The 24,823-nt window shown below is 49.6% G+C and overlaps 1 long non-coding RNA gene across 2 annotated transcripts; it reads left to right on the plus strand.

Moving 5' to 3' along the window:
- Positions 1-867: 867 nt before the first annotated feature.
- LOC135251713 (uncharacterized) lies at positions 868-14,802 on the plus strand. Of its 2 annotated transcripts, XR_010329190.1 has the most exons (4): positions 868-1,038; positions 11,227-11,274; positions 12,834-13,052; positions 13,397-14,802. It is a non-coding gene; the product is annotated as an uncharacterized LOC135251713 (long non-coding RNA). The 2 variants fall into 2 exon arrangements; XR_010329189.1 differs by having other exon boundaries at positions 12,834-14,802.
- Positions 14,803-24,823: the final 10,021 nt, after the last annotated feature.

Consider the following 24,823-nt stretch of genomic DNA (forward strand, 5'->3'; position numbering starts at 1 on the left):
AAAATGTCTCACTTATAAATACAACTCTCCACAGCTGCTCTTGTCTTGCGGCCACTGAGAACCATGATCTGCCCGTTTTTGTGTTAGTTTTTTTTCCTGTGTGTATGAGTGTGTGTGTGTGTGTGTGTGGTGTGCTGTGCTGTGCGAACCCGTATCTTTCATCCATCTTTCCATCATTTCACTCCTCTCCTTCCTCCTCCTCCTCTACTTTTCTTTCCTCCCAAAAAAATAAACACTTTCTTTTTTCTTCTCTCTCTCTCTCTCTTTTTTCCTGACCGTTTTTTTTTTTTTGTATTTGATTTCCAGTCTTCCCTGGGCAAATGCTTTCCCATATGGGGCGGCGAGGACTCTGGGAGAGGAAGTTAATTATTCCAAACGGCCGCGTCTGCGCGCTACGCCGCACCGCTACATCGCTCCGCGCCGCGCTGACGTTCCCAGGCTCGGGGGGGGGGGGGGGAATGGCAGCGAGCCCCGCGCTGCTAATGCTTTCCACATGGGCCCCGCCGAGCGGCCGGCCAAGCACTCCAGCAGGGGCAGAAATCTCCAAATTTAGAAGAAATATGAAAATTGTCAAATGCGGCTTCCTTTGAGAGAGGGAATCCAGCCCAGCCCCCCTCTCCCCCCCCCCCTTTCCCAAAACCCTCCCCACCACCCCCCACCTCCCAGTCCCATCCCATCCCACCCTTCCCCCAGACTTTCCCCCCTTCACAGACGTCGCAGGTCACGGGCTGGGGTCACGGGGGGCTTGATACTAGCCAATCGCGCGGCTCGGAGGGCTTTCCCCTGACGTGTCACTCTCCCCGTAGGCCGGCCTCCCGCCTCATATAAGGTAAAAGAAAAGACTTCGCTCCCTGAGCCGGCTCTGCTTCAAAAGGGAGCCCAGTGCCGGGAGCCCCCTTCAGACTTTGGGGGCCCGTCCCCCGCCACGGCCACGCTGCACCGGGCCTCCGGTGCCCCCCACACCCCCCCCCGTACGAAAACCGAGCCAGGGCCAGCTCCGAACGGGACCCTGCTGGAGCGTGACCCCGCCACTCACAGGTATGTCCATCTCACGCCTTTAGTCTGAAGCAGGACACAGAGACGGGGGTCCTGGCCTGTCCCGGGATGGGGTGAGGGGGGGTCTGGGGAATACGGGGGAGCCGGTGACCCCATCAGGGGGATTCGTCTGCATTCTGTTAGTCTGTCTGGGGCAGCGGGGGCAGAGTGTCTGGGCCAGTCACGGTTTTGTGGACGGGGTGATGGAACTTGTGACAGAGTGTGCGTGCGCGAGCGAAGGGGAACGAGGCGGAGGGGAGACCGGTTTGGGAACAATGTGGCGTTTCTGAGGTTCGGTTTGCGGTTCTAGCAGACTGCGTCTGCGGCAGCAGCGTGCTCTGCAGCGTTGGGTTGTCCTGCACGTGTGTGTGCATGTGTGTGTGTGTGTATATGCGTGTGTGTGTGTGTGTACGTGTTTGAGGTGAGTGTCTGTCTGGTTTACGAGACAAAGGGGAATTTGGGGAGCGGGGGGGAGAGGGAGACAGAGACGGATCGCTGACAGCTTCTCAGCGACCCCCCCCCCCCCCCCAAGCCCCACTCACCAGCCCCACCGCAGCCCTGCCACGAGGAAGCAGGTTCAGCTGGGGACGCCGCAGCGAACGAACTGCCTGAAAAACAATTAGCCAATCAATCACTGAGCCGCACATTCCAGCCGCTGGACCCGGGCTTGGTAGTGTAAACAATCGTCAGCACGACTCACGGGTTCAAACTCGCTGTGTATAAATCTCATGATGATGATGATTCCTTTTGGGTAAAAAAAAAAAGAAAAGAAAAAAAGGACTGTGATTATTATTGTGCTTTGTACGTTATGAAATTTGCTTTTTGTGCCATGCTGGATCAGTTTGTTTATATGTGTGTGTGTGTATACATGTGTGTGTTGGTGTGTGCACATGTGCGTGTGTGTGTTTGTATGTGTGTGTGTGGGGGGGTGTGTGTGTGCGTGTGAGTGGGGTGTGTGTGTGCGTGTGTGTACATGTGTGTGGTGGTGTGTGCACATGTGATGTGTGTGTTTGTGTGTGTGTGTGTGTGGGGGTGTGTGGCGTGTGTGCACATGTGTGTGTGTGTGTGGGGGGTGTGTGTGTGTGTGTGTGTGCATGTGTGTGGTGGTGTGTGCACATGTGAGTGTGTGTGTTTGTGTGTGTGTGTGTGTGTGGGGGTGTGTGTGTGCGTGTGTGTGTGTGGGGGGGTGTGTGTGTGCGTGTGTGTACACGCAGACATTCGCACATGTGTTTTTATTTTATCGCACGAGCGAGGTCCAACTGTGAGCTTGGGCTGCCGGCGCGTAGCGGAGACCGAGGGCTGCAGCTCCGTCATTCCTGGTCCGTGTTGCAATAGCATTTACAAGAGCGATGTCATCTCTGCCGCCGTTATCAAAGTAACCGTTAGCAGGGCCGCTTGCCTCCTAATTATTCGCGGATGCCTTGGCTGGCACGTAATTCCGAATGTAGCCGGTGTGTCTGGAGCTGGAATTGATTTCGCTGTCCTCTGAAGTGCTTAACGTTAACGTGAGAGGATTTTAGCAAACTGCCTTGGTACAAAGAGGTTTGAGCACATCAGTGCTTTTTTCTTGTTTCGGGTACATTTCTCGCTTCCATCGCGTGTCGTATCGCGAGGTCACCGTGATACCGTGGAACGTAACGAGCCATAACGAACTGTAATTGGATTCAGACGTTATGATGAGCCGGTCAATAAAACACAATGTTTGTGCGATGACATTGTTCCGTTCAAAGCTCATTCCACCTCAGCCCAAACACGTGAGGCATACTTAACAGAGCCTGTGGACTCCAATGGAGCACTGTAGCAAGATTTTTCATGGTCGCAAGTATGCGATTAGAATTTACTTAACCGAACATTCTAATGCTGATGTAACAATCACTGCTGGTGGTTGGAAGCAATGGGGTTCTAGAACACTGACTTATGATGTTGAAGGGTTAAAATATTCTGTTGAGGAGCATGCCCAGAATATGTGAAAGTAAGTCCTCATAGCTGCAGCTGGACTCAAGCCCTCTGTCACATTTATAATAGAAATGTGATCGCCCCCACCCCATCCCCCACCCCCTATCCCCCACCCCGACCCCTTTGTCTCCCAGCTCTTTGTTTCTGGGAAAGGCTCCTCTGCCAGAATTAAGCTGAGGAGAGGGAGAGAGAGGGAAGAGAGCGAAGGAGGGAGGGAGGGAGGGAGAGAGGGAGGAGGGGAGGCCAGCAGATGTGGACAGCTGTTTGGAGACCCTGGGGTTCAGCATCATCCTCCACACCCCCGAATCCCAGTCCTGAGCTTACGGTGTGACAATGCCCTCGGCCACCCCTGCTCCCCCCCCCCCACTCCTCACTCCTCACTCCTCTCTCCTCTTATGGGATCTCAGCACAGGCCTGGCGCTGGAGCTGGAATAAGCAGAAGCAGGGCCAGCCAGTTCCCACTGGGCCCGGCCCGGCACGTCTCTCAAAACATCTCAAATTAAAGCTGTGCTTTCCGTCTCGCCGTGACGCGGTATTTCTGCTATTATTTCTGCGCTCGTTACTCCTGTGTTTTCACCACTGGGACAGTTGCAGAGCTGAGGGGAAAAGGAAACAGCTATTTCCTCGCAGGGGTTTTTGTAATAACTTAAATCTGATTTTGCACTATTAATACAAACTGATAATTACTCCCGCCTTGTTGCATGTTCTCATTACAGTTGATTTAGAGGAGAGGTCAGCTTGAGGTAGTGATAGGGATATGTGTGATTCTTGCCGCGAGAAACCAATTGGTGATTTCTCACCGAACAGTTTGTACAATGTAAATTTTGTGTGCGATTTATAGATGAGTGGACCACCTTACGGCGTATAAAAATGCGCAAACATAAAGCTTTGTTATGGCTGCACATGGTTTTGTGAGGCACAGAAACGTAACTGCAGCTTGTATGATGTGAGTCATTTAGCCTGTTTCTTTGTTTACTGTTGTATACACAAAGTCACTGAGATTACACTGGCAGGCTGAGCTGTTGTGTGCAGAGCATTTGAGGCAACGTTCCTCTCCAGTTGAGCCTCTCTTGTTTTCTACCCGGTTGTATGACCTGGATTTTACCTGTAACTGAATTTCTGGGTGCCTTTGGTGACAGAGTTAAATCCCATCACTGCCATGTCACAGAAAGGCCATTACTGGTGATTTGGCTTTGTGATGAACGTGCAGTCTGTTCTTCATACCTATAATAAGAGGCCCTTTGGGTTAAAGACGGCTCTCACTCACACAGGCCTGATGAAGAGGATGAAGGGAGGATTTTTCTTCCGTCAGTGTGAGGCGGCTGGTCGGCACGGTGACAGGCCGAGTCTCAGCTGTCCGTCACCCGGGCCCCAGTTTGAACATGACAGGCAGAGGTAGATGCTCAGGGTGTCAGTGCAGGCTTGTTTGCAGATGGGTGAAGTCAGACCAGGTACTGATTACCGTGTTACTAAACTGATGTGCACACACAAGCACACACACACATGCACACACACACACACACTCACGCACGCACACGCACACACACACATGCACACACACATTGTGTGGACCTAAAGGAGAGGATGCTAGGTCTGGTCCTCCTTACCCAGAGTCTGTGCAGGCCTTGCCAAATCTCCTCCGGCCCCTCATGTTAAAGTGAATCATAGTGCATTCAGGCATAAATCACTATTATCATATTATTATTGCATATCTGCGCAGTCGGTCCTCCTCCGGGGAAATGTATTTCCATTGCCACGACTCAACATTAAAAGCATTGCCCTTGTACACTATCTGTAAGTGCAGTAATAAAACAGCTTTATGGGCTATTTTGGGCGGAGGTTAACATAACGCACAGCACTGGACAGCCATTAGAAAAACACTGCGCATATGGGCCACACCGTGTCTGCCGAGCATTCCAGCTTCACTATAGCATGAATTAATGGCCCTTTGCTGATATGATGTGGATGGATGGATGGATGGATGGATGGATAGATGGACAGATTAGATAGAAGGGAGAGGTATGGAGCTGGAGACAGCGAGGGAGGGAGAGGAAATGCTTTATTTATTTTCTGAGGAGTCAAAAGTCTGGAAGCCATCAAGCTTGCGCTGGTTTCACATGACCCCTCTGTGACCTCGCACTCTGCCCTGTCCTCTCTGCAGCTCTCCTTCTCTCTTTCTCTATCCCTCCCTCTCTCTCCCTCTCTCTTTCGCTATCCCTCTCTCTCTCTCTCTCTCTCTGTGGGACCCAGGGGACTCTTGTTCCCAGGGTCACTTTCACATGATTTGGGATGGGTGGTGGTGGTGGGGGGGGGGGGTGTTGGCGGCTCCCTATGGACTTGCTGAGGCCACCACACTGGACAAGGGCAGTAGAGAGGGTTGGGGTGGGGGGGGGCGGGTAGAGGGGGGGCAAGGCAACTTCCCAAAACACACACTACGGTTCCCAGCCAACCCAGAGCATTCTCCCCGCGCTCCCAGGATGCTGTAGGAACGTCGAACCCGGGAAATGGCGGGAGAACCGTTTACTAGCCGGGGTTCAGAGGGTTCCTGTCGAGTTTGCCCCCCCTGCAGGGGCAGTTTCAGCCCCTGATTTTTGTTTTAAAAGCCCCCCCTCCTCGCGGCCCCGCCCTTTAATAAACGCTCCTGCGGGTAACATTTTCCGTGCTCCCTCTGGTCCCCCCCCCCCACCCCACTTTTCCAGGCGTCTGCGCGCGAGGAATGCTTCGGGGAGTTTCGTCGGTTCCTCTCGGGGTTGTAAAACATGAGTCAGGCCGGGCTGGAAAGCGCGATCGGGAGCACTCACCCATTCGCCCGGTAAACAGGAGAGAGAGAGGCGGCCAGGCCTCAAAACCAGCCGCCAAAAATGCAGAGCGCTTCAGGTTTATCTATGACGGCCCTTCACGCCGGGAAAGTAAGGTCAGGTTTAATCAGTTCCTACCCAGCCCACAAACTGTCTGGTCATCAGCACAACCTCGAGTGCCCCATGTTAAAAAACCAGATAGAGAAAATATATTTGCGCAATGCAGTCATTGTCTACGTGAGAGTTAAATGTTACGCTATTCGTATTGTTACGCAAGTGACAAATCGCCCTGGAAAAATAACTATTCAATTATTCAAAAATGAAAACTACTCTTTTTTTTTGTCCTGAGCTGAATTTCCAGGGCAGGGCATGATGGAGTTTGTGATTATGATGCTGGTGTTTCCATTTTTGGTTTTATTCCTTTTTTACCTCACAGTTCTGACTTCTTGTAATTCCAGAGAAAATGTCAGCAGAGCCCCCCCCCACCACCACCCAATACACCCCCCCAGCACCATTTCCCTCTCAAAATCTCACATTCCAGGGAAAGAATTTTCCTTGGCCACCAGATCACAGCGACACGGCGCTTCTCAAAGCTGTTCCCCTGGCCTTGAGAAAGGGCGCATGGGCCGGATCCTTTCCCATGCGTCCTGACCGCGTGTGTTTACAGAGAGCTGCACACAGCAGACCCGGGACCAGGCTGAGTCGGGCCCTCTGGGGCCCCCGGGCCGTTTCTCATGTCCCCTTAAAAACAGGGCTGTGTGGAGATGCCAGGATTCACTGTCTTAGATTTTCTTAAAATAACCTGGAGGGTAAGGGACGCACGGAGTCAAGTCAAAGCCAATAGAGAAGAATATAAAAATCAGTGATATAGACACAAAGGCAGTAAATGTACAACAACAACAATAATAATAATAATAATAATAATAATACATTGTTTTTTTACAGCACATTTCAAGGACCCAAAGAAAACGGTTTGTTTATGCAGCATTGATAATATGAGTAAATAAGCTAACAGTATTCATGTATTCCGGATTTTTAGCTGTAAATAATTCAACGGCATGAGAGCTTTGCATCACCGTATCCTAACAAACAAATGCAAGTTTTTTCCTGTGATAACTGGATCCACGGCTGTGTGCGTCGAAGTGCAGATGAAAACAGAGAGGGAGAACGTGCTTGGAGCTGGGGGGAGGAGTGGATGAAGTCTTAATTGCTTGTTTGAGCTTATCTCCACGATCCTCCGTTTGACTGTTTGATTGTCTCATATTTCGTGTGATGTGATCGGCCTCTTTCTCCGGGACGCACCGACGCCGGGGGTATCGCAGTGACTCTGGAACCACATCGCATTTCCGATACCTGAGGCTAGGGGGGGGAACAGAGTCCGCTCTGTTATCGAACCGTTTCGGCTGAATGCTCCTTTTGTGATTCTTTTGAACCCTAATTAAGTACAAGCGCGTGCCCTTGTGTCCGCTTGCTTGGATATTTTGGTTTATCCTTCCGTGTTTGTTCAGTTGCACTTCCTTTAAATTTAGATTTCACAAGAGACCCGTTTTATTTTAATTCCTTGAGAAACGGCAACCATAGAAAATCTAGTCATTTATATATAACTTGCTAGAATTTAATTTCGGATATATCTTTATTTTGTGCTTTGAATACGTCCCTTGTTTGTTTTCAATATCACTGTAATACTTTCAACTAGATGACCTCTGCTTGAGATATGTTGTATTTACCATGGGGAGGGTATGGGGTAAATTGAATTGAATAAGGAAAATAACATCATATCGAGGTGTCAGTACTTCTCCTTACAATCCCCATTTCCACTTTAGTTCCCACCATGCCTCTTAATTTCAGAAATCTCAACATGCTTTTGGTGAAGAAAGGGTATCAGATCTAATCAAAGAAGGGACCAGAAAGAGAGAGTGAGAGAGGAAAAGAGAGAGGGAAAGAGGGAAAGAGAGAGAGAGGGAGAGAGAGGGAGAGACAGAGAGAGCCTTCCCCCTCCCTGCATTTCCCGTCTGGCTGATTTAGGGAGATGAGAGGAGATGAGAGGGGTCCTTAAAAGGCGATGTTTGGCTGTGCTGGAGTTTTCACTCTCTGCACTATCAGTCTGGAGTCTCTCGCAGTGTAAACACAGTGCCTGCGTCTGTCTGCCTGAAGCAGCACCTTGTAGGATGATGTACACACACACACACACACACACACACTCTCACACACACACACGCACACACACATGCACACACACACACACACACACACACACACGCGCGCTCTCACACACACACACGCAAACACACACACTCTCACACACATACACGCACACACATGCACACATGCACATTACAAATGCATGCACACTTACAGTCTATGTAAGCAGCAGTCATGGGTGTACTCCTGTCCCAGTCATTAACAAGTAATGGCTTCCTGGCAGTCCTCTGCAGTGTTTCTATGTTGCAACAAAAAAAACACAAATGAATTTCTCTAGAGCGTCTCAGCAAATTGACCTGTTTTAATGTAGCGGTGTACTCCATCCTGTTGCAACAAACATCTTTTGTTTCTTCTGCGCAACCAAACAGGACTCAGAACGCCCCAGACATCCCTGAGTCACAAACAGCTAGAGAGGAAGAAACAGTTTGGAAAACGGGATATCTGAACCAATCGTGTCTTTTTCTACAGGACCCCAGACGCATTCCTGGTTGGTTTTGACGATGTTTATGAGGTGTAGAGGGGTTTATGCCTCGCGAAAGCAGCTGGTGGACTTCAGCGGGTCCTCGCCACGGCTAAGCTGGTAACACTTAGGAGAGACTTCCTCTGCGCAGAGCGAGACCTGTGGATAAGTCCCTCGGCTCCAGGGCTGCAGGGCCCAGACATCTGGACTCGGAGGGGAGCGGGGAGCGGGGAGGGGGGAGTGGGGGGGGGGGCTCGTCGTTGGTGGTCTCCCGGGAGGAGGTGCCGCGAAGCCGGTGTCGCTGTCGGAGACGGCCCAAGGAAGGGTATCCACGCCGATCGAGCTGTGGGAGGCCAGGAAGGGGCAGGGCGCTGTGCTCTAAAGGAAAGGGGGTCTACCCGATCGCCATACCGCCATCCTCAGGCCCTGCGGGGGGGGCGGGGGGGGCACGTGCAGGCTGGCACCATTCTTCCGGAGCGTTCCTTTTTAACCTCGCATGAGAGAAGGCAATCAGCCTGGCGCGGTGCCAGGGAGGAGCCCGGAACAGCCTGCCGGCCTTTCTGGAGGGAAACCCCATTAAGCTCATTAAACCGCTGATCATCTTCCTTCAGAGGATGAGACCGGGCTGGATAAGCGTGGGGGCGGGGACAGAGGTGGCGGTCTGTCAGTATCACTGGGCTCAGAGGGGAAGGAATCTGGAGTTTAACGGTAACCGGCCCTGTTCCTGGAGATCTACCGTCCTGCAGGTTTTCACACCAGCCCTAACAAGGCACATTTCATTCAGCAGCTGAAGAGAGTCAGGTGTGCCAAATTAGGGTTGAAATGAAAACCCACAGGACGGTAGGCCCACAGGAACAGGGTTGGTTGCCGCTGCTGTAGTCTCTGAATCTGGGTCACGTCATCTTGTGCTGTTTTCTGTTCCTCCGTACCATCCAATCAGCCACAGCGTAGCTCAGGCTAACAGACTAACGCCCTCAACAGGCAACTCCTCTGCAGTGGCTGGAGATTTAGTTCTCGTACCTCTGGGGTGAATGAAGCCCTGAGGCGGGTCGGTCGGGGGGCAGTAAACCCCACGAGGAGAGAACCTGTGTCCCGTCTGCTTTTTTTTGCGCTCGTGAGCTCGATGCACGGAGGACGTGTTTCACCGCGTGGCCATGGCGACCTCCTGGCCGTGACACGCACGCACGCACACGCACGAGCATGGGAAACAGGAAGCGCTGTTTATTGCGCAGATCCTGGGGTTATTAAACACAGGCCGCGGAGCGTCGGTGTCACGGCGCACAGAGAGAGCCTGGGAGAGGAGCGCTGTGTTTGTTGAGTCTTTGCTCAGCATCCGGGAACATGGAGGACGGGGGGGGGGGGTTGGGTTGGGGGGGGGAGTCATCATGGAACCCGGTGGCCCGGAGTCTGGCTGAATGAGCTCCACACTTCGCCCCCTCCAGGGGGGAGAGGATGAAGGGTGCATGTCCGCCACCTCAGGGTCCAGGGTTTGGATGAGGCTGAGGAAGCAGGTGATGGCGGGGGTCTGGCAGGTGGAAGTAGGGCTGCAGATCGGGGGGGTGAACGGGGGGGGGGGGGTTTCATTGGGACACTTTGTCCTGAGCCCATGTACTAGGGGGGGCCCAGGACATGGGGAGTCAGCCTTTTTCATATGTAACAAAATATTCTGTCCCAGGCCTGAGAACTGGTAGCTATGGCCCTGGGTGGCAGTGAAGGGGACAGGCAGGCTTGCTGTCTGGGACGCAGATTCACTGTGTGTGTGTGTGTGTGTGTGTGTGTGTGTGTGTGTGTGTATAAAAACGGAGGGAAAGAGAAGAAGAGAATCCCTCCCCGGTGACACCGCTCCCTTTCACTGGCTTCGGCCTCACCTTCCCTCCCTCCATTTTGCCTTTTATGTCCGTCTGCAGTAGTCTGTGGCTCGAAAAGGGAATGTATGCGGGCAGAGAGGGAGATGTGGGGAGAGGGGGAGGGGTTTGGGGAGATTTTGGGGTGGGGGGGGGTGGGGTGAGGGGAGAGTTAAGCGAACAGTGACAAACTATCTGCTTCCACGATCTCAGTCTGTTAGGAACTGCAGGAGTGAGTGTTTATTGTGAGCGCGGCTACATTTTCCATTATCCCAAAATAAAATCCCTTTAAAAAAAATTCCTTATATGGATCGAGGCAGATTCCAGGCGAGGGATTCGAGACAAACGTAAAGCTCTCCCTTCTTGGAAAAGGCTCAAAAGATCTCAGGAATTTTTTTTTCAGTCTTCGTCTTTTTTAATTTTGCCTCCTTTCCTTCTTTGGGATGAACTGAATGTTAACAAAATTAGATTTCAGAGACTTATGACCCTTTGCAAATAAGACTCAGTGAGAACTACAGTCAATGGCTCCTGGTTTCCATCAGTCAATCTGAGAGATCAGGACTCACTTCCTTCAGAAAGGAAGTTTTTTTTGTGAGTTTTTTTTTTTTATTACAGAGAAACAGCTGTAGACTTTGCATATTCAGGACTTATAATACACACCATTTGTTTAGCCAGGGGAGTCTTAAGTCTTTTTGTGTGTATTTAATTATTGTTAAGGCAAAACAAATAGGGACTACAACCTCCCATGCAATGTGCCCAGCAACCACCAGAGGAAGCATGCAGCCCCATTCTAACAGTGAAGCCAGTATTTGATGCAGTGGTGTCTAATGTTGGGGTGGGGGGGGGAGTGAGCAAAGAAATCTGGAGTATTTTCTGATCCTAGAAATTATATTGTTGTGACTGATCCTCCCTCTCTCTCTTTCTTTCACAGGAGACACTGAAATCCTGAGCAGATTCCAGGCTGTGGAGACACAGACAGGTGATTGTCCGTCGTCCTGACAACCGCATCCTCTGTGGACCTGTTACTTCCACACAGGCCAGCCCTCTCTGGAGCGGAGAGGATATGGGCCTGCTGCCTCAGTTAAATCTCCAGACTTTTGTGAGATGAAAATTGCTTTAACATACGCAGGGCAGGTTCATAACCGCTGAATGGTATGGACTTCCACTCAACAGCTAGTCCATAGTGGCTTAGCTGTGCTCTCTGAGCTTTTGGCTGCTGAATGAGATGTTGAGGCTGTTGAGAAGCATGTTTAAGGTTGAATTCACTTCCTGGGGCAAGTGTGAGCTTTGCAGTTGTCGTTGTGAATTTTTTGTTCGCTTTCTTGGAATAAGTGTTGTTCACAAGTTTTAGTAGATATAAACCAATGGCTCACACCTCAGTGGCGAACTCTAACAGGGTGACCTTTGGAGAGGGCAAATATTTACTAACCACCTTTAAGTTCTTCATTCAATATATAGTTTTTTTTGAGACAGTTTCAATTCTTGGTAATTATAATAGAAATTATTTTCTAAAAAATAATGTCACCTTTAACGATTTGTAATGTTTATTTTTAAAAAATATATTTTTGTACTGACTGTTTTAGTACTGCTGGCGTCCGGCTGCTTACAATACATATCCAATCCAGTTTATCTTCAAGTGCCTTAAATCCATGACCCCAATATAGCTCAGGGTTCACCCAGACACAGCCTGGCTGTGTCATAGCCGGCCAGACGACTTTCAACTTTTCAGCCAAAACGTCGCCGGGTTTTCACCTGAATGCCCAGACGGCGTTTCACTGACTCTGCACCACAAAAATGTTCCCTGGGTGCGGATGACAGCTCAGTGAGAGGGACTTTATATAGCAGGCCCTCCCATTTCCCCAGGCTGTCTGCACTGAACGTCATGCAGCGTGACCGAGTATAGCTCAGAGGGTGTGTGTGTGTATGTGGGTGTGTGCTGTGTGTGTGTTGTGTCTGTGTGTGTACAGGTGTGTGTGCAGTGGTGTGTGTGTGCTTGTGTCTGGTGCTTGTGTGTGTGTGTGTGTGTGTGTATATGCAGCGGGGTGGTGTGTAGGTGGTGTTGTCTCTGGGTGTGTGTGTGTGTGTATGCAGGTATGTGCTGTGTGTCTTGTGTTGTTGGTGTGTGTATCGCGGGTGTGTGTGTGTTGTTGTGCTGTATCTGTGTGTGGATGTGCATTGTGTGATGGTGTGTGTGTGTGTGTGTGCTGTGTGTGTGTGTCTATGTGTGTGTGTGATGCAATGTCTGGTGGTGTGTGTGTGTGTATGATGGTGTTGTATGTCAGTGTCTGTGTGTGTGTGTGTGTCTATGTGTGTGTGTCTGTGCGTGTATGAGTGTGTGTGTGTATGTCAGTGTCTGTGTGTGTGTGTGTGTGAATGTGTGTGAGTGTGCATGTGTGTGTGTGTGTGTCTATGTGTGTGTGTCTGTGCGTGTCTGTGTGTGTGTGTCTGAGTGGGGGTTCTGGTGAAAGAGTGGGTTTGATTACATTGGCAGGGCCCAATAAAAAATGGCACTGAGGAGGACCTTAAATTCTTCTCCAGATCTGAGAGGGGCCCGTCTCGCCGTCCCTTCCACGGGGCTCCTCCTCCCTGCAGGGGCGCGAGCTCGGCTCGTCCCGCCGCTGACACAGCTGCAGCGGGCCGCGGGGAGCGCCGTTACTGGCCGCCGCGTGGAGACAGGGGAACGGCATTGTGGGTCGCCGCGTGGAGCGGCGCGGAGTACGCCAGTCTCGGAGGCGGCGGTGAAGTCATCGGTCGGCCGTGAGTATGTCACAGCTCAGCACTTTGGCTTTTTTTCCCCCCCACTGCTCTGCAATGGTGAGAAATTCAAAAATAACTCAGAGAGAGACTGTCAAATATGTGTGTGTGTGTGTGTGTTTGCGGGTGAGGCATCATATAATGCGTAATAAATGGAACTTTTCTCAACTTCCTTTCGCCAACTTCCTGGTTTAGAGAATTAATCAGTGTGTGGTTTCTGCTGTGACTTCTTAGTCTTATGCGGTCGACTGTTCTGTTCTGTAACTGTGTGGCTGGGGCCAGCCTGAAGTGAGAAAATATGGCAATATTTTTTCCCTCTGTGTTTCCTTTAACTTGCCTGCATATAGAGAGTTCCTCCGCAGTAAGAATGCAATCCACGTAGCGAGGAGAGCTCCCAGCAGCCTCGTCTCTGCGAGCTGCTTCCATTCTCAGACAGCTGTTCCGTGGAGAGGCGGGATGCTGCATTCCACGGAGCGCTAGGCTCACAGACAGACGCGCAGACCACTTCCTGCTCGTCTCTGCTCCGTGAACTCAGCGACAGAGCATCGCTGCTGTGACACACATCCTGTTTCTCTCTCGCTGCCACCACACACACACACAAACACACACGCACACACACAAACACGCACGCACACACACACAAACACGCACGCACGCACACACACACACACACAAACACAACGCACACACACAGGCAAACATGCACACACACACACACACACAAACACGCACACACGCACACACACACACACACACGCACACACACACACACAAACACGCACGCACACACACACACACACACACAAACACGCATGCACACAGACACACACAAACACACACACACGCACACACACAGGCAAACACGCACACACACACACTCCCACACACAAAGCTGAGCAGCAGCTTCAGCATCATAGGCACATTCCATCCGAGACGTCTTTTTTTTCTTTTTTCCTTTTTGCGCGAATTTGGTGACTCTTTGTGAGAAAATTTCCGGAACAGTCTGCTGTGGGACGTGGAAGGACGTGTTATGATGAAAAGTTGGTTTGCTTTGATCCTGCTGTCAGGATTTTTGATTGGAGGATGTGGTTGGCGCACGTCTGTGTCTGAGTCTGTGGAGATCCTAATGCATCTCCCACACCAGACAGGCACCCTCAGCCACTGTGCATTCAAAAGACTCCTGTCCAACATGAGAGAGGGGCAAAGAGAAAAGGTGAGAATAGAGTACAGAGACTGTAAGAGAGAGGGAGGGGGCACAGAGAGAAAGAGAGAGAGAGAGAGAGTGTGCATGCGCGTGTGTGTGTGAGAGAGAGAGAAAGAGACAGAGATAGAGAGAGTACTCAGATTGATGGAGAACCATTGAGACAGAAAGAAACATATTTGTGTTCAACCGGCAGAGCACCACTCAACATTCCCAAAAGGGAATACTGATGCAGGGAGGTGAATTTCAGAGCGCTTTGAATTGTGGAGCGTGCTTACAGAGATTATCCACGTTCTGTTTTTTTATATTTATATTTCAGTTTTAATGTGTGTTTTCGATTGGCACAGACATTTTTTGTTTCATGAAGGATGTTTCATATACTTACAGAAGTTTCTGATGACATGATAGCATGGCGTTGTTATAGAACATTATGAGGAAACGATATTAATAAAACTCCAGAAATCATCCCATTAATGAGCTGTCTGTCTCCACTGGTCCGGCATTATACTGAGGGGTGGAGCAGGAGATGGGTGGAGGAGGGTGTGGTGTGATGTGGGGGCATGAGCAGGGGCAGGGGCGGAGGCAAAGGCGGGGGCGAGGCAGGGGTGGTCGAGGGGCGGTTGGGGTTTTGAGCTGGGGTTGGGCCAGGGGGCGGGGCAATAAGGCCAGGGGAGCATGGGAAAGCTGGATGGAAGAATGTAACTGGGGACCCAGGACAGGAAAGAGGGACATTTATGTACGCAGGGAGGCTGAGGGTCACAGTCACTTCCTGTGGACCCCTCTGTGTGTCGCCTCTACTCGCCTCCTCCTGAGCCCTCGAATGAAGCCCCATTCTGGACAGTCCCACCATCTTTACTGCACACCAACTGGCCTGACCAGGACTGCTACCACTGCTTATGGAAATACAATATACCAACATTTATTATAAAATACATGGACCTACTCATGTGGAAAATATAATGACAAATATATTTCACAGAAGTGTAATGTATTACAGTATCTAAAAGTGGCAACAATTAGAGTATTATATTATAAGTATTATAGAATAAGATTAAGTTTATTTGCCAATATATTAGGAGCTGTTGCGATATACAGATAGTAGATTTATGTCAGTATATTTTACAATATATCCCAGTTCTATAACAGATATCTGAAATGTGGAGCGGAAATCCTGCGTCCTAAGTATTTCATACTTAGAAAGAGTTGCCTTCAGAGCCACAGGTCCTAGCCCATGTTGTTCACAGCTGCGGTGTCTATGGCATGGGCCCCTCCATATCCCCCTGCCCAACGGCTCCCTCTTGCTGTTCTCCTGACCCGCAGATCAGTCCGTGCAGAGGTGGGAGAGGCAGAGGCACCGCGGTGTGGACAGCGTGAAGAGGGTTCTCTCCGCATCTGAACCCCCCACCCCCAAATGCTCGCCCGCCACTAATCCAGAGTCAGACCAACACGGAGCGGGGTGGGGGTAGGTGAAGCAGGTAGGTGAAGAGTCTAGGTGAGGGAGGGAAGGGGGTGGGCAGGATGTGCACCCATGAGCTTTTGGGGGCCCTCAGAATTTTTATTTGGATTAGGGGGAAGGGGAATAGTGAAGGGGGAAATATTTAGGAAAGAGGTTATAAATCAAGAAGGGGCCCTGTCGTGGGAGTATAGGACGGGGTAGCACTGGTGGCACGGGACGGTAAGGGTTGGGGGGGTGGTCCAGGCCTTGGTCCCCAGGCCCAAGGTGCAGTGCTGCATCTCTGGTCAGTTGGGAGTCTGAGATGAAGCACTGTAGCTCGGGAGGGGGGGCGCTGCCAAAGGGATGAGGTCACTTCCTGGACCGCACACACACACACACACACACACACACAGCCTCTGTTCACTCAGCCCTGTCACTGCATTCCATTACTTTCATTCAGGAAACACTCCTTATCAGCACAACGATGTAAGAGCCCATCAGGGCCGCTAATGGGTGGGGGGGGGGTGAACTGGGACACTGTGTTCCAGGCTCGAGGGGGGCCCAGGATATGGGGTGCAACTATTTTTAATTTGTTACAAAATATATTAGGGGTGGGGGGGGGGTGGTACAATATATTTTGCCCCAGGCCTGAGAGTTCATAGTTGTAGCCCTGACCACCAGAGACTCGGGATTCTCTGCAGGGGGCAGGACAGAGACTTCCAAACATTTGCTCATTCTTAGCCTCTTTTATATCAGATTAATGCACAAACACGTGATCCTTTTTCAGTCCATCTCACTTTTCTCTCCTTAGTATTCTCTGTGTGCTGTTTAAAGTGAGCTCTGTTCAAAATTTCAGTTCTGTTTTTTTTTAGTTTGTTTTCCAAGTCCGTGACCTTTCACTTCCTGCTTCTCCCAGTATCAGTATTTTTCCTTGCCCCCGGGGTCCAGTTTTCCCAGGAATCCCTTGGGCAATCATAAGGGGGATTCCTGGAAATACTGTTCTTGGGGGTGGGGCTTGGCAACATGATGACAAGGACCTCCTCCTATTACACGAACACACATGCACACACAAGCACACATAGACAGACAGACAGACATGCACACACACATAAACACACACATACCATGATTCTGGGCCCTTTGATCATAAAACAGAAAGGTTTCCAGATGCAGTAATTGGTGACAGGCTTCCAAACTCTCAGGTTCCACCACCTGCTCCAGTTACATTCAACTATTTGACTCCAAAATAATCCAAGAGTCCAAGTAAACATCACTTTAAAAACTCTGTGAGCTTGCACATTATGTATGTTGTTTATTTTAGGACGGAGATGTATTATTTCAAGCAGATAATACATTTTCTAGTGCAGTGCCATGTACAATACACTATGAAGAATATTCAACTGAATGTATGTTTTGTTAAAACAATTCTCCAAATGTGCAAAAATATTCAATAAACAAGAGCTATTCAAGTTTTACTTGCGTCTGTCTACACTTCTGTTATAAATGATCAGTCTATAATACTGAAAAATGTATGCTATTATGAACATGATAGAAATGAGAAAACAGCACCATCTATCTGTTGTTAAATGACTGCAATCTTTTTTTTTGGCCACTAGGTGGCATAATTGAGTCTCCTACTATATTTAGAGGAGCGAGCAGCGGTCCCCCGTGATTGTTAAGATTATTGGCATTCCAGAAGAGAACGGCTGGAGGTTCTGACACGCTGATTACCACATATGGCCATGACAGCTTACATACACGGAGGAAACCATATATGTGTTTCCACACGTGTGTTTATGTGCAAAGGGGTTTTTTTTAAACCAAGCTTTATGAGAAAGCCTGCTCTGCAGCAGCAGTTTAGTTACACACAGAGACATCTCCAGGATCCAGTGTTTCCTTCCCAGAAATCTTTCTTAATATTTCAGAGGGTGTTTGTACGCATCGGATGATATTATCATCAGGAACCCAAGTGAACGAACATTCAAGAACCCACCTTTGTTATAGTTAATTCCACACTGAAAAAAAAAAATGAATACACTTCTGATACCTCACTATTTACATTGGTTTAACCTCTTCCAGTCGCAAGTGTGCCAGCACTTCAGAGGATATTTAAAGAGGCCCTCCTTCCTTTCAGGGCTTCAGTGGGCAACGCCAGCTCAACGGCGAGTGCAGGAGAGGTGGGTGTGTAGGTAGCGCTCGTACGTTCACACAGGGGACTGCTTCATGGTGTAAGCCATGGTGCTGCTGAAAGCCCATTGGATTTAAGCACAATGGGTCTCCTTCACAGAACTAATCTTAAATTATTTCTTGCTTTTTGTTCTTAAAAATGTTCCTACGAAAAAAAAAAACGTGGGATTCATGACACGTGTGCAGCCCTTTGTTTTTGTCCATATCCCCAGGTGCACGAGATGATGAATGCTCAGCTGTTTGTAAATTTTATGAACAATCCTGTTCATGTCATTAGCATAAGAAAACAGCCATTAACACATACAGATAAGAAAAAAAATGCCAAAATGTTCTTGGAAAAGTTCCTACGCGCAGTTTATGATCAAATGTACTGTAATCGTACCCGTTGGGAGGGTGTGCAGAACACAGTGTTTTTGTTTGCCCATCATGAACGAGGTTTTCTGGCTCAGTGCCCCGTATCCACACACCTGCAGGAGTAGGTGGGGCTCAAACTCACTGTACTAACGGAGACACAATGTCCCAAAGTCGAGACACTGTCAATACACATCCACATATGCATCCACTGAACACCGGCTTTAAGGGAACTTTTTTTTTTGACCAGGAAGGACCAACAGATTAACTCAGGTGAACACCACTTAAAAATACCAAGTACTTGGTTAGTTTAGGAATGCAGACAATTTTTTTTGTAAATGTTTTTTGTGTTTGTGTGTGTGTGTGTGTGCTGGCATGCATAACATACCATGAAGAATATTTTAGTAAAATGTTCCGTTTGGCCTGGCTTATCTTTAGTGTCGTTGCAAAATGAACCAAACTGTACCTAATTTGGAATATGGTAAGTTCATAACAGTGAGACGTGCCAAAGGTATTTCTACCTCTGACGTGTATGAGAAAAAAGAAAACAGCGCCATCTATCTGCCACTATAAGAACTAGTAAGTTACTCTTTCGGCCACTAGGTGGCACAATTGAGTCTCCGCGTATGTCAAGAGACTCGTGATGAAATTATTGGCGTTCCAGGACGTCATGGTGGGAGATTCTGATATTTGCTGATCAGATATGGTCGTGGCAGCCAACACATTCATATAAGAAAGCAATGATACACGAGTGTTTCTATGAAAAGAGATGGTTCTAACCAGACAATGACAGAGCCAGACAGAGCCAGACTAAACGCGGGTGGGATTCAATTCTGGACCGTGGGGCCAGTGCTTCAATAGAACGAGTAACCCAGCAGCCCCAAACAGGGGGCGCTTTTCCGTGCCGAATAAGATAATGTTGTCAACAGGAACCCAAGTACACCAAAAATCCACTGACCCAGCTTTATCTTCGCTAATTGCTCATTCAAAAAAAAAAGACATTTGTGATATCTCTCCGTTCACATTTGCTTATCCAGCTCCAGGCGCAAGTGTTTCCGGAGAGTTCAGGAGATATTTAAACAGGCCCCTCCCTCTTCTCAGAATTTCTGCGGAAAACGACTGACTCAGGCGACCGGACAGACGAGGTGGGTTCGTCGGCGGGGCACGTAGGGTACGTGCACACGGGGGCCACTTCATGGGCGCAAATGGATTGTGTTGCTGAAAGCACCATGTGGGGGGGGTGGGGGGTTGGGGGGGGTTGGCACAGCACAGCGTTTGGGTTTAGGCCCTGGCCCTTAACCTACACCGATGTGATCGTGACTTCAAAGAATGCTCTTTAGAAGCAGCCAAGAGAGTGTAAATGTGTCCCTGAAAGGAGAGAGAAAATAAGGCAGGGGACAGAGAGAGAGAGAAAGAGAAAAGAGAGATAGCACAAAAACCTGGCTACCCAGGGAAAACAGGCTGTGTTCACACTGCAGTCCACAAGAGCGTGAGACAAAACAAACTGAAATGCAAGGACGTAAGTGATTCTTACTTCCTCCTTTAAAAAAAAGGGGGGGAAAAAAAAAACATTTCTGGCATGGGGCAGTTTATTAGGGCCTGCCACAGCCAGAGGGACAGTGTGTGACAAACGCTCACACAAATCACCCAAACGCCTCAGGCCCAAAACCTAATTTTGCACTGTGGATTTATCACTGTTATCCCAAGTCCCCCCCCCACCCACAACTTCATTTGGCTTTCTTTTACTGTCAATTTTAATTTCAGTTACATAGTTAATTGAAAATAAATCCTTTTTTATTTATCCTTCTATTGTGTGCTACATCATCTTGTGTATGTGTTTTTTTTTGTATGCTTTGGTAATACTAATGTGTGTTTGTCATGTTAATAAAGAAAATGGTGACTGATACTTATGTGCCTGTGCTTTTCCTGTTCTCCTGAGAGAGAGAGAGAGAGAGAGAGAGAGAGAGAGAGAGAGAGAGAGAGAGAGAGAGAGAGAGAGAGAGAGAGAGAGAGAGAGAGAGAGAGAGAGACAGAGAATTGGAAGTAGAGGGAAACGGGCGGTGATGGGATCGGACATGTGGTGGTGACTCAGAGGGGGGCATGCAGTAACAGAGCGGGTGATGGGGTGGGGGGGGGTGTCATGACTCACGCCTGCGTAACCCCCACCCCCCCCCCTTCCCCCCCGATCCTTGACTTGCTAAGTCAGCAGCCCCCGAACACACCTTTAATTGGGTGTGGCCCACCTCTGAGACTCCAAGGCTGCCAAGCTCCCGTTCCTGTGGCATCAGCTCGCACACAGGAAGTAAAAAGGTTCCGCCATCTTTCTTCCACCCACGAACTCAGCCGGCTGATTTATCTCATTAGTTCTACCGCCTGGCCAAACAACTGTGCTAATTAGCAAGTCCGGGTTAACTGGAACAAAAACACCAGGGAGGACGCTTACGTTCTGAACCTGGATTTTCCACCACAGGCTCTGAGGTCTGAGGGCACAAGACAACACTGTGACACACTGTGCAGTCACACTGGAGTGGGCCAGGGAATGCTGGGAAAAAGTGAGGGGTGTTACCTGCCACTTATCTGTAAAGTGTGACAAGTTACCATCAAGCACATCTTGGCAGGTGTAAAAAGGCTAGTCAGAGATTCATACTGTACCATGAAGGCAGTCTTAAACACAGGAATAGCCTTTTTGTCCTTTTTGTAACCACTTGAAACCTGTGTCAACACTGGCTTATATAACACAGCTCGCCCCACCCATTTTCATTTCAGGTCTAACTGGTATGTCGTGTACTTTCACCGGAGTGTGTACACAAGGGATTCCTGTGGCTTCAGCTCAGGGGTTTTTTTTTCCATAAACTGTGCATCATTTAAAGGGTGTGTGTACAGTATGTACACCAGGACACAGCAATACTGAGAGATCAGCAGATACTGACAGGCAGCCAGCAGTGCATATAAATCTCACACACACACACCCCTGCGCGTGCAAGCACACACACACACACACAGGAGACCCGTAGCAGCAGCAAAAACAGCGATGTCACAGAGCAGACGAAGCTGGAGCTGCCTGAAGCAGCCTTCAGCAGAACAGAGAGCAACTGAGGCCCACATCCACCCACCCCCCGCCCCCCCCACTACACACACTCTTCATCCTCATCCTCGTTTAAAGAGCAGGATGTAGCAGGGGTCAGGGGTCAGGGCCCACCTCCTCCTTCTCTGTATTAGACCATGTTGTGTTTCACCTGGGTTTGAGTCACAATGATGTAAATGGTAAATGGACTGCATTTATATAGCGCTTTTATCCAAAGCGCTTTAGAATTGATGCCTCTCATTCACCCATTCACATACACACCAACGGAGAAAGGCTGCCATGCAAGGTACCAATCAGCTCGTTGGGAGCAATTAGGGGTTAGGTGTCTTGCTCAGGGACACTTCGACACGCCCAGGGTGGGGGATCGAACCGGCAACCCTTCGACTGCCAGACAACCGCTCTTACCTCCTGAGCTATGTCGCCCCTAATGCGAGGCAAGCTACGTCCACAGGCCCTTACTCTCTTACACTGCCAAAGGCTGAGCAACAGCACAGGCCCGACCGATCATTATCGTACCCACAGTAACAGAGACGTGCGATCAAAGACGCACAATTATGGGGAGGGGAGGGGAGGGGAGGGGTGGGGTGGGGGGAAGGGCGGCAGTGCTGTTCTAGAAGCAGCGTGGCATGTTGGCTTTCTGCCAGCTGCCCCCCCACTCCCCCCCCCAACCCCCCACATCCTGTGGGAACTAATGGCACAGCTAGTTAGAATCAGCGTTCTTCTTCTTCCTCTTCCTCTGATTTCTTCATCAAAGGCCTCCAGCAAGCCCGGCTCGCTCAGCGCTCAGGGAAAGCCCTTTGTTAGCAGCGCGGCTCGAAAACAAAACAGCCATCGCTCCTCCACAAATCAGAGGGTTACGCAAGGCGGAGGGGAACGACTGGCGCGCGGCGTGTAAACGCGGGCGGGCGGGCGGGCGCTGGAGCACCTTCCACCCAGCGCCGCGAAAAAAGGCTCGGCAGCTGCTCTTCTTCTCCTGGGGGGTGGGGGGGGGGGGTTTTCCACTACAGCCTTCATCCAGTTTTTTTTTATATATAAAAAGGATGAATCTTTTGTGCAAAATTATGAATGAGTGATCCGATGGGCTGTATCACCCTGGGCAATGTGCGGCTGTAGGACAGAACGGGGGTGGGGGTGGGGGGGTGGGAGGGTGGATGGGCTTTGAGGGTTCCCAGGGTTCCCAGTGGGGCAAGTTGATCTTTTTATAGCCAACCTCATTGATGAAAGCTTTCTGCTTAGGGTCTGACAGATGTTCTCTCCCCACTTATTCTCTGTGTGGCCATTTTTAGAGAGGATATAGAGTGGGGGGGTGTGAGTAGGCGGGGGGGGGTTTAAGGCTCAAAGCTGGGACTCACGTTTCCCCTTCCTTGTCATAATACCAGCACCAGATTAAACCCCAAACCCAGCCCTGCCTGCATGTGTACATTCTGGCCCCCTGCTGCAAATAAAGGGGGAGGGGCTTCAGGCCTCCTGCCTACACACAAAGGGGGAGGGGCTTCAGGCCTCCCGTCTGCACACAAAGGGGGAGGGGCTTCAGGCCTCCCACCTGCACACTAAAGGGGGAGGGGCTTCAGGCCTCCCGCCTGCACACATAAAGGGGGAGGGGCTTCAGGCCTCCCGCCTACACACAAAGGGGGAGGGGCTTCAGGCCTCCTGCCTGCACACAAACACGAAGGGGGAGGGGCTTCAGGCCTCCTACCTGCACACAAACACAAAGGGGGAGGGGCTTCAGGCCTCCTGCCTGCACACAAAGGGGGAGGGGCTTCAGGCCTCCTGCCTGCACACAAAGGAGGAGGGGCTTCAAGCCTCCTGCCTGCACATAAAGGGGGAGGGGCTTCAGGCCTCCTGCCTGCCACATAAAGCGGGAGGGGCTTCAGGCTTTTGCGTTATTAAAAGCGTGTGCCCACACATCACGCCACTCGGCAATCCAATTTACACTGGAGAGCAACGCTCCTGAAGAAGTGATTCACACCTCGCAGAGGCACAAGCAAGCTTGTCCACGCCGATTGTGCTCTTATAAGAGCGTTCTAATTAGAGAGAGAGAATGCTGCAATTCTGCTGCATGAACGACAAGAAAATAACGGGAAATAAATATCGGGTCCATACTCCTAAGCCAACTCTTGATTTCCCAGGTACATTTAACATTTTAGGCATTTAGAACAAACGCTCCCGTTCAGAACAGTTGACAGAGCTGATATTCTATCCATTTATGCAGCAGGAGATCAGTTTGCTTCTACAGCATCTACAGCTGTTCGGATTTATGACAGCCTGGTTATCTCTCGTATGCAGTTCAATGGTTTGTTGCAACCATTATGTACAAAAAGCATATTCATATAGTACAAACTTCATGTCCAGTTGAACCTCCATTGACTCCTCTCTGTGTTTGTATGGCAGTGGTGGGGTAAATCGAATAGCAGCAGTCAGCTTTTAGTATAAATCACACTTGAACACAAATGCAAAACTGGTGCACCTGCACAAAGGCCAAGTCCTGCCCTCTACAGCGATTATACACATTAGACTAATTTATTTCCCCTCACTTTAGATGGTAGATATTGGTCATTATTTCTGCACCATAAATTTCCCAATCAACTGCAGAAAGACATGGAGGAATTACCCGCAATGCCAAGCTTTGCATGCACGGTGGGGGAGACGAAACTGTCATTGTACATTTCGATGGACGTTTCTCTTTCTGACCACATTCTCTTCAGATGGTAAAATGAAATAACATCTGACCCACTTACATTAAGTAATTGGAAACATTGGGCGGCACTGCTTTGGAATAGGGTTAGCGTGTGTAAGCTCCGATAGCAAATATACACGTACAGAGAATACTCACGGATATTGCCCTTTGAACGAGCTCATGCACACACACGGCGTGCAACACGGGGTAGCCAATTGCCATTGAGTTACGACACCATTCATAGCACCTCCATACGCCAATAACTAACGAGTGGCCAGACGTAGGCCTACGAAATTTGATCCTTCTCCCCTACCTGCATCTCAACTTCCACGTTGCGCAGAGTAGATTGTCATACGTGCTTATACTTGCCAGACACATTTAGCATCGCGCTAGTTTTACATTAGCCGCGTTTCCACCGAAATTACCCGGAACTTTCAGTCCCAGGAACTACTTTACCAGGAACTAAAAGGTTCCTTCAGCCAATGGTTGTCTGCGTTTCCACCGGGGTCTAAAGTACCGCGAAGATTAGGCAAATTAGCCCACTGACGTTGTCGTCGGTCCATCTGTCATACGAGTTCTTCTGTAACCCCATACTACCACCGAAGTAGCCTACATTATTTTCTAATAACCGGGACAGCCCGGAGGGGTTTATTCCACTTATATAACGGGTTACCAACAATGACTATATATGGTTACTTTTGTATTTATTGATTTTCATATATCCTCTCAAACACATTCATTAACAGCAGAAAACATGCACACGTTGTAAACAATTAGCTGTTTTATTACTTTCTCGTCGTCAATTCCATATAGGCTAATCGCAAAATGACAAGAATAA

This window comes from Anguilla rostrata, chromosome 3 (genome assembly GCF_018555375.3).
Source record: "Anguilla rostrata isolate EN2019 chromosome 3, ASM1855537v3, whole genome shotgun sequence".
NCBI lineage: Eukaryota > Metazoa > Chordata > Actinopteri > Anguilliformes > Anguillidae > Anguilla > Anguilla rostrata.